This window comes from Salvelinus fontinalis, chromosome 31, assembly GCF_029448725.1.
Source record: "Salvelinus fontinalis isolate EN_2023a chromosome 31, ASM2944872v1, whole genome shotgun sequence".
Classification (NCBI taxonomy): domain Eukaryota; kingdom Metazoa; phylum Chordata; class Actinopteri; order Salmoniformes; family Salmonidae; genus Salvelinus; species Salvelinus fontinalis.
The window spans coordinates 17,302,457-17,316,988 of record NC_074695.1 but is presented as its reverse complement, the minus strand read 5'-3'; the positions used below and the strand labels follow the sequence as shown (position 1 = coordinate 17,316,988).

At 39.0% G+C, this 14,532-nt stretch overlaps 1 long non-coding RNA gene across 1 annotated transcript; it reads right to left on the bottom strand.

The window, feature by feature from the left end:
* Positions 1-1,703: 1,703 nt before the first annotated feature.
* Positions 1,704-3,868, bottom strand: LOC129829687 (uncharacterized). The gene is made up of 3 exons (XR_008755434.1): positions 3,789-3,868; positions 3,648-3,674; positions 1,704-2,041 (listed from the first exon to the last, which is right to left on the bottom strand). It is a non-coding gene; the product is annotated as an uncharacterized LOC129829687 (long non-coding RNA).
* Between the last annotated feature and the right edge of the window lie 10,664 nt (positions 3,869-14,532).

Sequence of the window (14,532 nt, the reverse complement as noted above, 5' to 3'; positions counted from 1 at the left end):
CCACTTGTCATCCCCTTATGCCATAGTTTGTAGATCTCAATTGTCAGTAGAACCCGAATTTGTTTAATAATCAAGTCAGCCATATCAGCTATGTGTTTTTAAAAGGCAGTAAATGAGGCTGAACGAACCGTTTCGCTGCCAGACAAGGCTCTGCTGAAAGCCAGGTGTAGCAGAGGTAAGGTGGGGTGGCAGGTAGCCTAGTGGTTAGAGCTTTGGGCCAGTAACCAAAAGGTTGTTAGATCAAATCTCTGAGCTGACAAGGTAAAAATCTGTTGTTCTGCCCCTGAACAAGGCAGTTAACCAACCCACTGTTCCTATGCCATCATTGTAAATTAGAATTTGTTCTTAACTCCCTGGTTAAAGGTTTGGGACAGCTTTGCGTGGGCACTGTTTGTCACCATCATAGTGCAATTAATGCATTGTTTAGTGTTCTGCTGTGTAGTGGCTTTGCTGACATGCATCCCCCCCCCAAAGAATGTTTGTCCCACCAAGATTTACGTGCTAAAATCACCACTGTTTAGGCCTGTGGCCTAAAGCCTATAGATCTACTATAGGCCTATGAATTAATGTGATAGTAGGGTAGACTACCTATTTGATACAGCAACAGCTATACGACCGTTACCTCTGTTAACGCCTGGTATAATGCAGAGCTTGGAGAAGCCTACTTACTGTAGGCTGTTGACTTCTGTATTTTTCATCAGTAAATTTGTAATTTAGGAACGGATTATTAATAGTCTAACATGCATTTGTAATGAAAATGTAAACCTAAAATTAAGTTAGTAACATAATTTTAGGATTATTAATAGTCTACACTTGTAATGAAAAACGTAACCCTAAAATTCAATTGTTCTGAGAATATTTGACCGCACCAGTCAATATAACGCCTCAATCACACCAATAGTATCCTTTTACAAAATCGTACGCAGCATCATCTGGATGTGTGCAACAAAGGTTCAACATTCACCAGTTCTGTTAAGCCGTCTATGCATACATTTCGACGCCACACAGAACGCACAGCAACTGCCTCTGCAATGCTGCAAAAACAAAAGCATCGTTCCATTGGAAATACTGCAACGCAATGCTGCAAGGCAAATGCAGCGTTCCATTGGAAATGAATGTACTTCTGGAGTGTCGAAACGCAAAACAGTCGGTGTGTTCGAAGCGTAAAGGTACATCTGGTGTGCCAAAATTAGATAGTGTCGGTGTGTTCGAGGCGTAATGTCTAGCGCCCCCCCTGCAAGTAAAAAGAAAAAAAGACCCTTGCTCCGCTGCAGCTTTCATAAACCAATAGCTTTCCGACTGACTAAGAATTGCCCAGTGGTGGAAAAAGTACCCAACTAGGCAAGTCAGTTTACACTATTTATTTTACAATAACTGCCTAACCCAGGTTCAGTTGTGCGCAACCCTATAGGACCCCAGATCAGTTGTTACAGCCCGGGGCCTCTAGCACCGAGATGTGCCTTACAGCACTCCAGATGGCTGTGCGAAAACGCATGCAGCATAACCTTTCCACAGATAGTCATACCGATGACCTTAGTTTATTGATTAGGCCGGTTTAAGGGAAGCACATCAACATATGGGTTACCTATAAGAATGTTTGATATGACTAGTCAGCAGAACTGAACTGTCAGCAATAATGGTAAATGGTTGCAGCACGGTAGGAATTACATTCTGGAACCTTTTTCAGAAGCAACAAAGACAACTTTAAACCAAAAACTTTATTGGGAAAGTATAAACAAAAGCAATGGAGTAGGGTAGGTTTGGTAGAAGAGTAGAGAATCCAGAAAGTCCCCATATCAAATTTCCCAGGCAGGTGGTGGAGTCTCTTGACCAAGACAACAGTAGCACTGTCTCTTTGCAGCCTCTCGTTGGCATGGATGGCACAGCTCGGATCAGACGTTGAACATGAGATCCTTGGTCCCGTGTTGTGTCCAGAAGGGTCACAGCCATGGTGTTGTAGGGGGGGGGGGGCAGTCTACTTAGACCTCTGCCTCATCTTTCGCCTCTTGCGCTTCAGCCTGCGCATACGCTTCTTTCTCCACTGCAAGAGAGAACAGAAGGGCCAATGTGAGATGTAACATTAGCTACTTTAGATATTGACAAAGTGTTAGAACAAATCCCTGCACCCTGATAAATGTATTAGCGTGGTTGGCAACACCCATCTGGCATTTACAGCAAATTTCTGTCAATACAGTTCTACCAACATATGCTCAGGTCTAGAAGGGATATTGCCATCCTGCACACCCTCCCATATAGTAAGGGGCTTGTGACTGAAAATATGGCAACAAGTAAGCTAGAATTGCACAATAGTTGGCTACAGTAATGAGCCAGGACAGGTGATAAATCTACTGACAAGGCATGTCCACGTTTACAACAGAATGAGATTACTTGGTGACAGTCCATTTCTAGGGTTGTCCGCAGTTAGCTACTTGGCTAGCTAGTTCTATTGCCCAACATAACGAACATTAAGGCTTTGGCTATGAGTGCACTCACATACTCCCTTAGAAAGAACTGAACCTGAAAAAGACAGCAATAGTACTGTTTGTCAATCTTGACACAAAAGCCAGTATACACTTCCTGAAAATAGCTTGAACAACTCAAACGATTTGACTTCTTGAGTGGTCATTAATGTGATGTTTGTAGCGAGGACCTTGGTCGAGCAGTTTTACACCCAACTAAAATTACTCAAGTTCACATTTAATCAGACAAGTCAGTTAAGAACAAATTCTTATTTACAATAACGGCCTACCCTGGGCCAATTGAGAGCCATCCTATGGGACTCCCAATCACTGCAGTTTTGGCAGCCTGGAATTTGACTAGGGTCTGTAATGATGACTCTTGCCAGAAAGATAATCAAGGCCACCAACGAACAAAGCCAGTGTCTGTTCACCACGCTACTATGCGTGAGGTGAGGACAGTAAAGGTGCATCAAAGCTGGAACTGAGTGGGTGAGAAACAGCTTCTCTCAAAGCCAACAGACTTAAATTGGCCACTAATAAATGGATCCTTATGTCACTAATAAATCACATTTTATTGGTCACATGTAAGTTATGTAAACATTACTGTATTAATCTCATGTATACTTTATACCATATATTGCATCATGCCTACGCCGCTCTGTCACTACTCATATTTATATATTCTTATTCCATTATTTTACTAAGATTTGGGTGTATTAGGTAGTTGTGGAATTGTTAGATAATGCTGCACCGTCGGAACTAGAAGCACAAGTATTTCGCTACACTCGCCAATAACATATGCTAACCATGTGTATGTGAACAATAAAACAGTGCCCTAGAACGCTGTGCAACTCGGGAGCCAAAACGTTGGTGCAGTATTTCTCAAGAGAAAAAAATGCGCGTGAATTACGAGTAGTCTATCGTAGAATGACAACACTTCATTGCAGAATCCCATACAATACAAACGTTAACCATTTTAAGTCGTCTTAGAAATTACAAGAATATGCGCCGAACTCGATAATCAATGCATTTAAAATATGTTGCAAGTGTCTAACTACATTTCAAATGTGTGCAGTTATGTCGCAGTTAAGTTAGCATGCTAGCTAACCAAGTACCTTAATAAAGCTAACAAGCATAGCAACAAGGAAGATGCCTACAAAACAATCGTTTCGAGGGGATAAAATTTACCTTTGCCCTCATGTCGTGGAGGAGTGTCTGTAAAGCAAAGGGAGAGAACGGTTGATCAGTTGGATGCCTTTTAATTACATTGGATTACTTTGGATACATATGAGAAAATACAAACCGTGTTGGGTTCTGTATTCAACTTACCTCTACCAGATGGCACCGTCTCCAAGAAGAACGCCACTAGCGTTCGATCGGTTATTTATACACTGAAATTACGTCATCACTGTTGGACGCTCATACATTCTGGGATATGTAGATTTCAACAGTCATGGGCTGTGTTCCAATACCCATACTAACATACTGTATACTTAATGAGTATATTCTACATACTATTAGTTCATTTTAGTATTATTGAAACGAAGGTTATCCTTTCAGTTGAGCATACTAGCGCTACGCCTATCTACCGGAAGTTGACTATGTTGCTATGCAACCTCTTGCTAGCTTGTTAGCGTAACAAATCAAAATCAAATCACATTTATTTGTCACATACACATGGTTAGCAGATGTTAATGCGAGTGTAGCGAAATGCTTGTGCTTCTAGTTCGACCATGCAGTAATATCTAACAAGTAATATAACCTAATAATTTCACAACAACTACCTTATACACACAAGTGTAAAGGAATGAATACGAATATGTACATAAAAATATTTGAATGAGTGATGCCCGAACGGCATAGGCAAGATGCAGTAGATGGTATAGAGTACAGTATATACATATGAGATGAGTAATGTATGGTATGAAAACATTATATAAAGTGGCATTGTTTAAAGTGGCTAGAGATACATTACATCAAGATAGCAAGATGCAGTAGATGGTATAGAGTACAGTATATACATATGAGATGAGCAATGTAGGGTATGTAAGCATTATATAAAGTGGCTAGTGATAAATTGATTACATACATTTTTCCATTATTAAAGTGGCTAGAGTTGAGTCAGTATGTTGGCAGCAGCCACTCAATGTTAGTGATGGCTGTTTAACATGATGATCTTTTTGGCCTTCCTGTGACATCGAGTGGTGTAGGTGTCCTGGAGGGCAGGTAGTTTGCACCCGGTGATGCGTTGTGCAGACCTCACTGCCCTCTGGAGAGCCTTACGGTTATGGGCGGAGCAGCTGCCGTACCAGGCGGTGATACAGCCCGACAGGATGCTCTCGATTGTGCATCTGTAAAAATGTGTGAGTGTTTTTGGTGACAAGCCGAATTTCTTCAGCCTCTTGAGGTTCTTCACCACGCTGTTTGTGTGGGTGGATCATTTCAGTTTGTCCGTGATGTGTACGCCGAGGAACTTAAAACTTTCCACCCTCTCCACTACTGTCCCGTCAATGTAGATAGGGGGCTGTTTCCTGAAGTCCACGATCATCTCCTTTGTTTTGTTTACTAGCTAGACATTGTTGTGTTCATTTATTCAATATGGAGTGGCAGAGTGCGCTCTGGGTGTTCTTAAATTCAGAGCGTTGTCAGATTGTCCAATCGTAAATTCTCAGCGTTTCCCCTCTTGCAGCGTTCAGAACAAGGGCTGCAAATGTGGCCAGGGCAATAAATTGCAATGTCCGTACTGTGAGATGCCTAAGACAGCGCTACAGGGAGACAGGACGTACAGCTGATCATCCTCACAGTGGCAGACCACGTGTAACAACACCTGCACAGGATCGGTACATCCGAATATCACACCTGCAGGAGAGGTACAAGATGGCAACAACAACTGCCCGAGTTACACCAGGAACGCACAATCCCTCCATCAGTGCTCAGACTGTCCGCAATAGGCTGAGAGAGGCTGGACTGAGGGCTTGTAGGCCTGTTGTAAGGCAGGTCCTCACCAGACATTACCGGCAACAATGTCGCCTATGGGCACAAACCCACCGTCGCTGGACTAGACAGGACTGGCAAAAAGTGCTCTTGACTGACGATTCGAGGTTTTGTCTCACCAGGAGTGATGGTCGGATTTGCGTTTATCGTCGAAAGACTGAGCGTTACACCGAGGCCTGTACTCTGGAGCGGGATCGATTTGGAGGTGGAGGGTCCGTCATGGTCTGGGGCGGTGTGTCACAGCATCATCGGACTGAGCTTGTTGTCATTGCAGGCAATCTCAACGCTATGCGTTACAGGGAAGACATCCTCCTCCCTCATGTGGTACCCTTCCTGCAGGCTCATCCTGACATGACACTCCAGCATGACAATGCCACCAGCCATACTGCTCGTTCTGTGCGTGATTTCCTGAAAGACAGGAATGTCAGTGTTCTGCCATGGACAGCAAAGAGCCCGAATCTCAATCCCATTGAGCACATCTGGGACCTGTTGGATCGGAGGGTGAGGGCTAGGGCCATTCCCCCCAGAGATGTCCGAGAACTTGCAGGTGCCTTGGTGGAAGAGTAGGGTAACATCTCACAGCAAGAACTGTCAAATCTAGTGCAGTCCATGAGGACGAGATGCACTGCAGTACTTAATGCAACTGGTGGCCACACCAGATACTGACTGTTACTTTTGATTTTGACCCCCCCCTTTTTCACCTTTATTTAACCAGGTAGGCTAGTTGAGAACAAGTTCTCATTTACAACTGCGACCTGGCCAAGATAAAGCATAGCAGTGTGAACAGACAACAACACCTTGTTCAGGGACACATCATTCAATTTCTGTCAGTCACATGTCTGTGGAACTTGTTCAGTTTATGTCTCAGTTATTGAATCTTGTTATGTTCATACAAATATTTACACATGTTAAGTTAGCTGAAAATAAACACAGTTGACAGTGAGAGGACATTTATTTTTTTGCTGAGTTTATATCTAATAAGGTGAAAGAAGTATCATACAAACTCATTCATAGAATCTACCCTGTAAAGACCTTTATTAAACACAGATTCAAAATAGCTATTGATAACAAAAGTGTATTTTGTGGTTGTGACCCAGCAACGCTTGACCATTTATTTTGGGACTGTTCTTATGTCAGAAGATTTATGAGTGAGTTAGATTTTATTTTAAAATAAATGACTATTAATGTTAATGAGAGACTCTGATATGTTTTATTTTTGATTGAAATGAAATGGACCCTGATTTAACTTTCATTGTTAATTTGTTTATTTTCATGGAAGATTCTTTATCCATAAAATGAAATGGGCGGAGAACAAACCCCTCTTCAAATTATTTAAGATAGAATTGAAATATTATTTTGAATTTATCAGTACATTTAAAAACAAAAAGCAATACAATATTTTGACAATTTGAAAATGTATATCGATATGTATTTGTCTATTTTTGTATTTGTTTTGTTCATAATTAAAAATACATTTTAAAAAAGATAGCGTAGCCAACATAACGTGTAACCTATTTGAAAAGTCATTGCTTTATTACATTGCTCAACATTTTCCTAACATTTGTCATAATTAGTTAGAGCATTTAATTTGTATCCGCTCGTCGGACTTCGGCTGCATATTTTCCGCCATTTTCTTTAGATCTGAAAACGTTGTGAAGCCGCGCCCATTTCCTGAAGAATTGCATTTTGGTCCCTAAAAGTACGGAAATGGTGTCCATTGCGTGTATACTTCGTATTTTGGTGAATGTAGTTCGACATGGACGATCAAGAAAGCACGAAAGGAGGGAAAGGATGCTTACTTCGTCGGAGGACGAGGCTTCATCAACGTTTCAGAAATCAATATTCATCTCTAAAATCTCACCAGAAGGAACAGATTGATGGTTTCGGCCATGGTATTCACATTTTCCTTGTATTGATTAACGTTACCTAACAAACATCAGGCTAATATGTTTCGGAATACTCGGTACCTCAATTTATTAGTTTGTTCTTGTATGACCAGAAGGCCTATTTTGTTTACACACTTGCGAAGAAGACTGAAAGTTGTTTTTATGTATACAGTAACTAAGATACTGTTTTTAAGGGCATACAGGTCTGCTCTGACTTTACACGGTCATTTTTCTATTTAGTTATTAGTACTTATTTCCAAGTGAAAAAGGTCTTAGGAACATGTATATGTAAAACATTTTTAATTCAATTTTTTTATGATCAGTTTTCATATGCACTTAAAATAGTAGGTACCCTTTTATTTAAATTATTATTTTGTATTTTATTTCTCAGAATAGTTCCTGTTTACACTAAAGAGTGTAAACAGCAATATTTGGCTTTCCCATGGATCTGAACGCTCCGCTGGTGTCACTACAGTGAAAAATACCTTTGGTGGTAATATTCTACACTCGGAATGTGACCCCTTTGGCCACTTTATTTGTCTTGTGATCAGTTACAATGACATTACGCTCATTACTGTAAACTTCTATGGGTACAACACCAAACATGAGAATGAGGAGTTGCTTGAATCTATAGAGAAACATATACTTCATTGGTTATCTAAATTCCAGAATTCGTTATTATTGATAGGAGGGGACTTTAACATTACTAAAGATAATTATATTACTATATTATTATATTACAATATTACTATAGATAATTCAACTGATAGATGGCCCCCAGGTAGGCCAACCAATCAGAATTTGGGTTTAATACTTTTTATGGAAAAGTTTGATCTTACTGATATATGGAGAGGTTTCCTGCCAACAGACCATTCAATTGGAGTAACAAAACAGGTTCCAGACAAACAAGAATAGATTTTTGGCTTATATCCAAATGTATTGATAGTGAGTGTGTTACTACAAATATTTGTACTACTCCCCTCACAGACCATAGGGCCATTTACATTGATATCAAAATATTTACCCCCGATACTAACCTTGGTAGGGCATCCTACTGGAAGCTAAATAGCTCGTTATTAAATAATGATATAGTTAAGGTTGAGGTTAAATATGTGAAGAAAAATCTTATTGCAAGAACTGGGAACTCTTTAAATTTGAAGTGTCCAAATACCTTAGAAAATATGGTAGTAATCTTGCTAAGACCAGAAGAGCTGAGAAGGAAAAGGTGATCATTAAGATAACTTCCCTTTCTCAGAGGTCCCCAGCCGGCCTCTCGTGGGAGGAGAAGATGGAACTGATTGAGTTACAAAATAATCTGGATAAATAGATATAGATTAAAAGCAGAAGGAGCCTTTATTAGATCTAGGAAAAAATGGATTGAGGGAGAACAGAATTCATCCTATTTCTTTAGACTTGAGAAATTTCACTCTTCAAATAACACTATCCATAAGTTCAACATTGATGGTGTTATTACAGATTACCAAAAATTTCTCGCTAAATACTGTAGCAATTTTTACAGAAAAATGTATAGATCTACGTACTGTCAGGAATCCACAGATATGTTTTTGACTCACTGAATAATGTTCACTCTATCAGTGATACAACATCTAAACAGTGTGATGAACCCATCAAAGTTGAAGAGATTAAAGAGTCTATCAAACATCTAAAGAACAATAAATCACCAGGTGTTGATGGAATTACATCAGAATTTTACTAATTATTTTCTGAACAAGTAGCTCCCTTCCTATTTGAAGTCTTTTTAGAGAGTATTAAAAACAATGTTCTCCCTCCTACAATGAGTCAGGGGTTAATAACTCTGCTACCTAAGCCTAAAAAACAAGTGCTGCTCATTGATAACTGGCGTCCAATTTGTCTTCTTAATAATGACTATAAGATATTAGCCTTACTACTTGCAAAAATAATTAAAGAAGTCCTGGATGCAATCATTGATGAAACACAGTCTGGCTTTATGAGGAACAGACATATTTCTAACAATATCAGACTAGTATTAGATATAGTTGACTACTCATACCTAATAACCGAGGATAGCTTCATATTATTTTATAAAGCATTTGACACAGTAGAGCATCAGTTCCTCTTCCACTCCCTTGAGAGACTTGGCTTTGGGGATTTTTTCTGTAAGGCTATTAAGACTCTATACAAATAGTAACAGCTCTATCAAATTGAAATATGGCACCTCACCTAGATTTGAGTTAAAGAGAGGAGTTAGGCAAGGTTGTCCTATCTCTCCAGACCTGTTTTTATTAATCACCCAACTTCTTACAAATTATTTAAATAATAGTCCTGTACAAGGTATTTCCATAGCTGGTAAAGAAATTATTATAAGCCAGCTGGTTGACGATACTACACTTTTTCTGAAAGATGCTAACCAAATTCCCATATCGATCAATGTGATACAACCCTTTTCCAAAGCATCTGGTCTATGTCTTAACATTAATAAATGTGAACTCATAGCTGTCAAAGGTTGTGTGAGACCTTCATATTATGGTATTCCAGTAAAAGAATAACTTACATATTTAGGCATAACCATTACAAAGGATCAGAAGTCTAGAGGCTTACTAAATTTTAAACCTCTTATTAAAAAACCCCAGAAGAAGCTAAATCAATTGCTACAGAGGGACTTATCATTTAAAGGAAGAGACCTTCAGCCTTGGTTATTAGGAATCTCTAGACAAACATATGGCGCTCTATCATTATATCTTGACGGTAAAATAAGCAAGGAGAAATACCAGATGCTTTTCAACTTTTTATGGAGAAACCGTACCCATTACATTAGGAAACTGTTGTAATGAACACTTATGAGAATGGTAGGCTGAATTTTCTGGACTTTACTATCTTAAATAATGCTTTTTAAGATCAGTTGGATAAAACAATTCCTAAGACCCACTTCTATGTGGAATTTTATTCTTCATCATGTCTTCTCTACTTTTGGTGGCCTTAACTTCATGTTGGTTTGCAATTATAATATTGACAAAGTTCCAGTGAAAATTTCTGCTTTTCATCAGCAGGTTTTCTTGTCATGGTCCTTCATTTATAAGCCACATTTTTCTCCACACAGATATTATATATGGAATAATTGGGATATATTGTATAAAAATACTTATTTGTTTTTAGAATATTGGTTCCGAAATAATATCCTATTGGTGAGCCAGCTGGTAAATGCAGAGGGTCTTTTACTTAGTTATAAGGAATTCTTATCACTTTACAAGGTCCCTATAACACCTAAAGATTTTTCAATTGTTTTAGATGCCATTCCTTTAGGTGTTGCTTTATTATTAAGGAATGTGTCAAGACCTGACCCTCAGAGCCTACCTTCCATTGACCCTGTTGACTCATCAGTAGGAAAGATGTGTTTCTCTTTTGGTCCATTCAACAACAGAGCGATTACAAACCTTGTTTCAGCAGGATGTTGTACACCTATGTCATGCCTTATTTTAATGGATTTATTGATAATATCTGTTGGAAAAAAGTTTGGTTTTGGCCACACACATACCTACTTGTTAACAAAATTAAGGAAGTTTCCTTTAAAATTATTCATAAATATTATCCTGCCAACCACTATATGAAGAAGTTTAAGGAAAACATAATTTCAAATTGTTCCTTTTGTAATGACCACCCAGAAACAGTGTTGCATCTTTTTTGGCATTGTATTCATGTAAGAAAACTGTGGAAAGACATCAGTAGATTTATAATTGAACACATTTATGAAGATCTTACACTATTGTGGTGAGATGTACTGCTTGGATTCTTTACCTACGATAGAAATAAGCTGAAACATTTTTATGTAATTCATTTCATTATTCTTTTGGCCAAATTTCATATTCACAAATGTAAATTTACAAACATTGCAATTTATTGCCCTGGCCACATCTGCAGTCCTCATGCCTCCTTGCAGCATGCCTAAGGTACATTCACGCAGATGAGCAGGGACCCTGGGCATATTTCTTTTGGTGTTTTTCAGTGTCAGTAGAAAGGCCTCTTTAGTGTCCTAAGTTTTCATAACTGGGACCTTAATTGCCTACCATCTGTAAGCTGTTAGTGTGTTAATGACTGTTCCACAGGTGCATGTTCATACATTTTTATGGTTCATTGAACAAGCATTGGAAACAGTGTTTAAACCCTTTACAATGAAGATCTGTTAAGTTATTTGGATTTTTACAAATTATCTTTGAAAGACAGGGTCCTGAAAAAGGGACGTTTTTTGTTGTTGCTGAGTTTAGTTGTAAAATTATTCTGCAAGACACCAGTACCCAAAATGATAGCCTAAATTGCAATGCCTACAAGTTGAAGGCCTATTTTTTCATTTGGATAGGCCTAAATTAAACATTGAATTATTAAAGTGATAGTCTAAAGAATTTAGGAGAATTTTGATACTTTAATTAATACACGCATGGATTTTAATAAACAAATGGATAAGACTGTTCTATTCTCTTTGATTTAGTTCCTGTTGCAACTCAGACAAATGACTGAATGGATGACATATTGACTGACAACTGAATGAAGGATGAATTAAATGTTCAAATATGTTGGAAATATGGTGCAATAGTGAATTAGTCATATTTTGATAAGGTGCATGTCCACGTCACCCAGAGATATGCCCATGTTGTAGAGATATACCTAGCGGACTGAAACTTTACTGTTGAAGTCATAATACAGCTAGTGCTATCTAGACTTGCGCTGGCAAACAAATCCTTTACATTAGCTACGTAATGTGATGTAAACTCAACTGAGGAGCAATAGAGAATGGAGACTTTTAACTTGAAAATGTGCAGGATACCTCTTTCCGGTTTCCTTGACTTCCGATTTTTTTTTAAATACTGCGTTATGCCTGTTCGTGTAGCACTCCTCACATTTTTTGTTGTTGGTGAGATGAAACTTACAAAACTATGAAAGATATTATTGTACGTCATAATTGCAAGATTTGTTGAAGCCAAAAATGTTAGTCCGTAATTGTAAAATGGTGTTTGTATGTTCACAGAGGAAATTTCAAAGTTTCACGCATGGCTTTTCTAACGATCCTAATAATTTACGTATGGATTTTCTTACGATCCTAACGATACGAACGTTCAACCTTTGGCATGTAGTTTAGTTCAGTTTATTAATTCAAACGTTTAAAAAAAACAAGCACACATAAAACTTAAAATCCATACATGCAAATTAATAAAATCATCGAGGATAACACGAAGTCTGGGACTTATTTCCATTGTGGTCCTTTTGAGACAAGATGGCTAGACAAGATGGAACACAGTATGGCAGTGAAATAATAAAACAAAAACAGAGAAGAAGAACATCTATCTCATCATTGCAGTTACATCATAGGGGTTATTCAAATGGGCACAGAAGACATCAAACATATTTTTACTTTATTTTTAAAGCTGCCCAGATAGGAAGTTGTTTTTATGGGCAGAGGCAAGTCATTCCATTCTGAGGCTCCAGTATACAAGAAAGTACATTTCCCAGCATTACTCCTGAACCTGTATAAGCACACATCAGCAACACCTGATCTGGTGCTGTCATTGTGTGCATCCCTAACACGAGGAAAGTAATAACTTCGATATCTGGGCGCAGGACCATAAATACTCCTGTAAACCAAACCTAGTCTAATCTGGGACATCCTAGCCTCAACAGGCAGCCAGTTTAGTTCCTGAAAGCAGCTCCTGCCTATGTGAGTACGTGGACTCACCTTCAATACTACCCTGATCAGCTTATTCTGGGCTATCTGGAGCTTCCCCTTCACAAGTTTAGATAAGCCCCCAAACCAGGAAGTACTAGCATAGTCAAAATGGCATGGAAGGAGGGCAGTAGCTAGCACTTTCATGGAGTCCTTATCAAGCAGCTTAGACTTTCTAGACAAAAATGTAATCCTGGCATTAACCTTCCCTAGCACTTTATTGGCCATGCTCACACCTCCCAAGCTTCCATCAAGGATACATCCCAAGTAGCTAACAGAGGTTTTAGTAGTCAGCACCTCACCCCCTAACTCCACTCTGATTTCAGATGACCTACACAATTTAGGTCTGGATCCAAAAATAATTGCTTCAGTTTTCCCTAAGTGCAGAGATAGCTTATTATCTCCAAGCCATTTGCTAATGTTAGTAAGCTCTGTGCTAAGTATGCTCTCCAACATAGTTTTACTTTTGTGAGACACCAGAAGTATAAAGTCATCATCATAAAGAAAAAGACGGCAAGAACAAGCATCTTTCATATCGTTAATATACAATAAAACAGAGTCCCAAGCACGCTCCCCTGCGGGACACCACAAGTCATTGGTTTTGCCTGAGACAGTGAACCATTAACCTCTACTACTTGCGCCCATCCTGATAAATAGGACTTTACCCAGCCTGGAGGGATACTGCTTAACCCCAGTGCCTCCAGTTTGGAGATTAAGAGACAATGGTTAACTGTATCAAAGGCCTTCTGTAGGTCAAGCAGTACCATTCCACACATATTTCCCTCATCAATCCCTTTCCTGATGAATTCAGTCAAGTAAAGTAGACATGAATCAGTCAAGTTTGTTTTTCTAAAACCCGACTGAAAATCATACATTAGACCCTGTTTGTTAACATATTCATACATTTGCTCATGTACAACTCTCCAGGATCTTTGATGTTACACAGAGGACAGATACAGGCCTATAATTCCCGGGATCAGACTTTATCCCCTTCTTATACAGAGGTATAACTTTAGCTTGTTTCATGTCCCTGGGAAAGGTACCTTGTTCAAGAGAGCGATTAACGATATGCGTAATACAGGGCAGTGTGAGGCGAGTTACAAGTGGATCGGGAATTCAATGAGGCCTTTGGGAAGAAGGGCTTACATTTTGTGCACTTAAAACGTCCGAAGTCTACTACCGAAGTACGATGAGATAAGCCTGTTGGTTTGCAAATCAGAGGTGGGTGTCTTATGTTTTACTGAGACATGGTTGGATTCATCTGTTAGTGACTCAGAAATTGAGAGTAATTACTCTGTTGTCAGGAAGGATCGGAATCGGAACGGTGGGGAAATATGTGCGTTTGTAAGATCAGACATTGCTTTAAACATCAGATCGGATTTAAACGCCGATCTGGAGATTGGCTGGATATCTGCCTTCCCAAAACCAAGCCGATTTTGTTGGGGGTGTGTTATAGGCCGCCCAAGCAGAATGCATTCTATGAAGGTCTTGAAATTGTGTT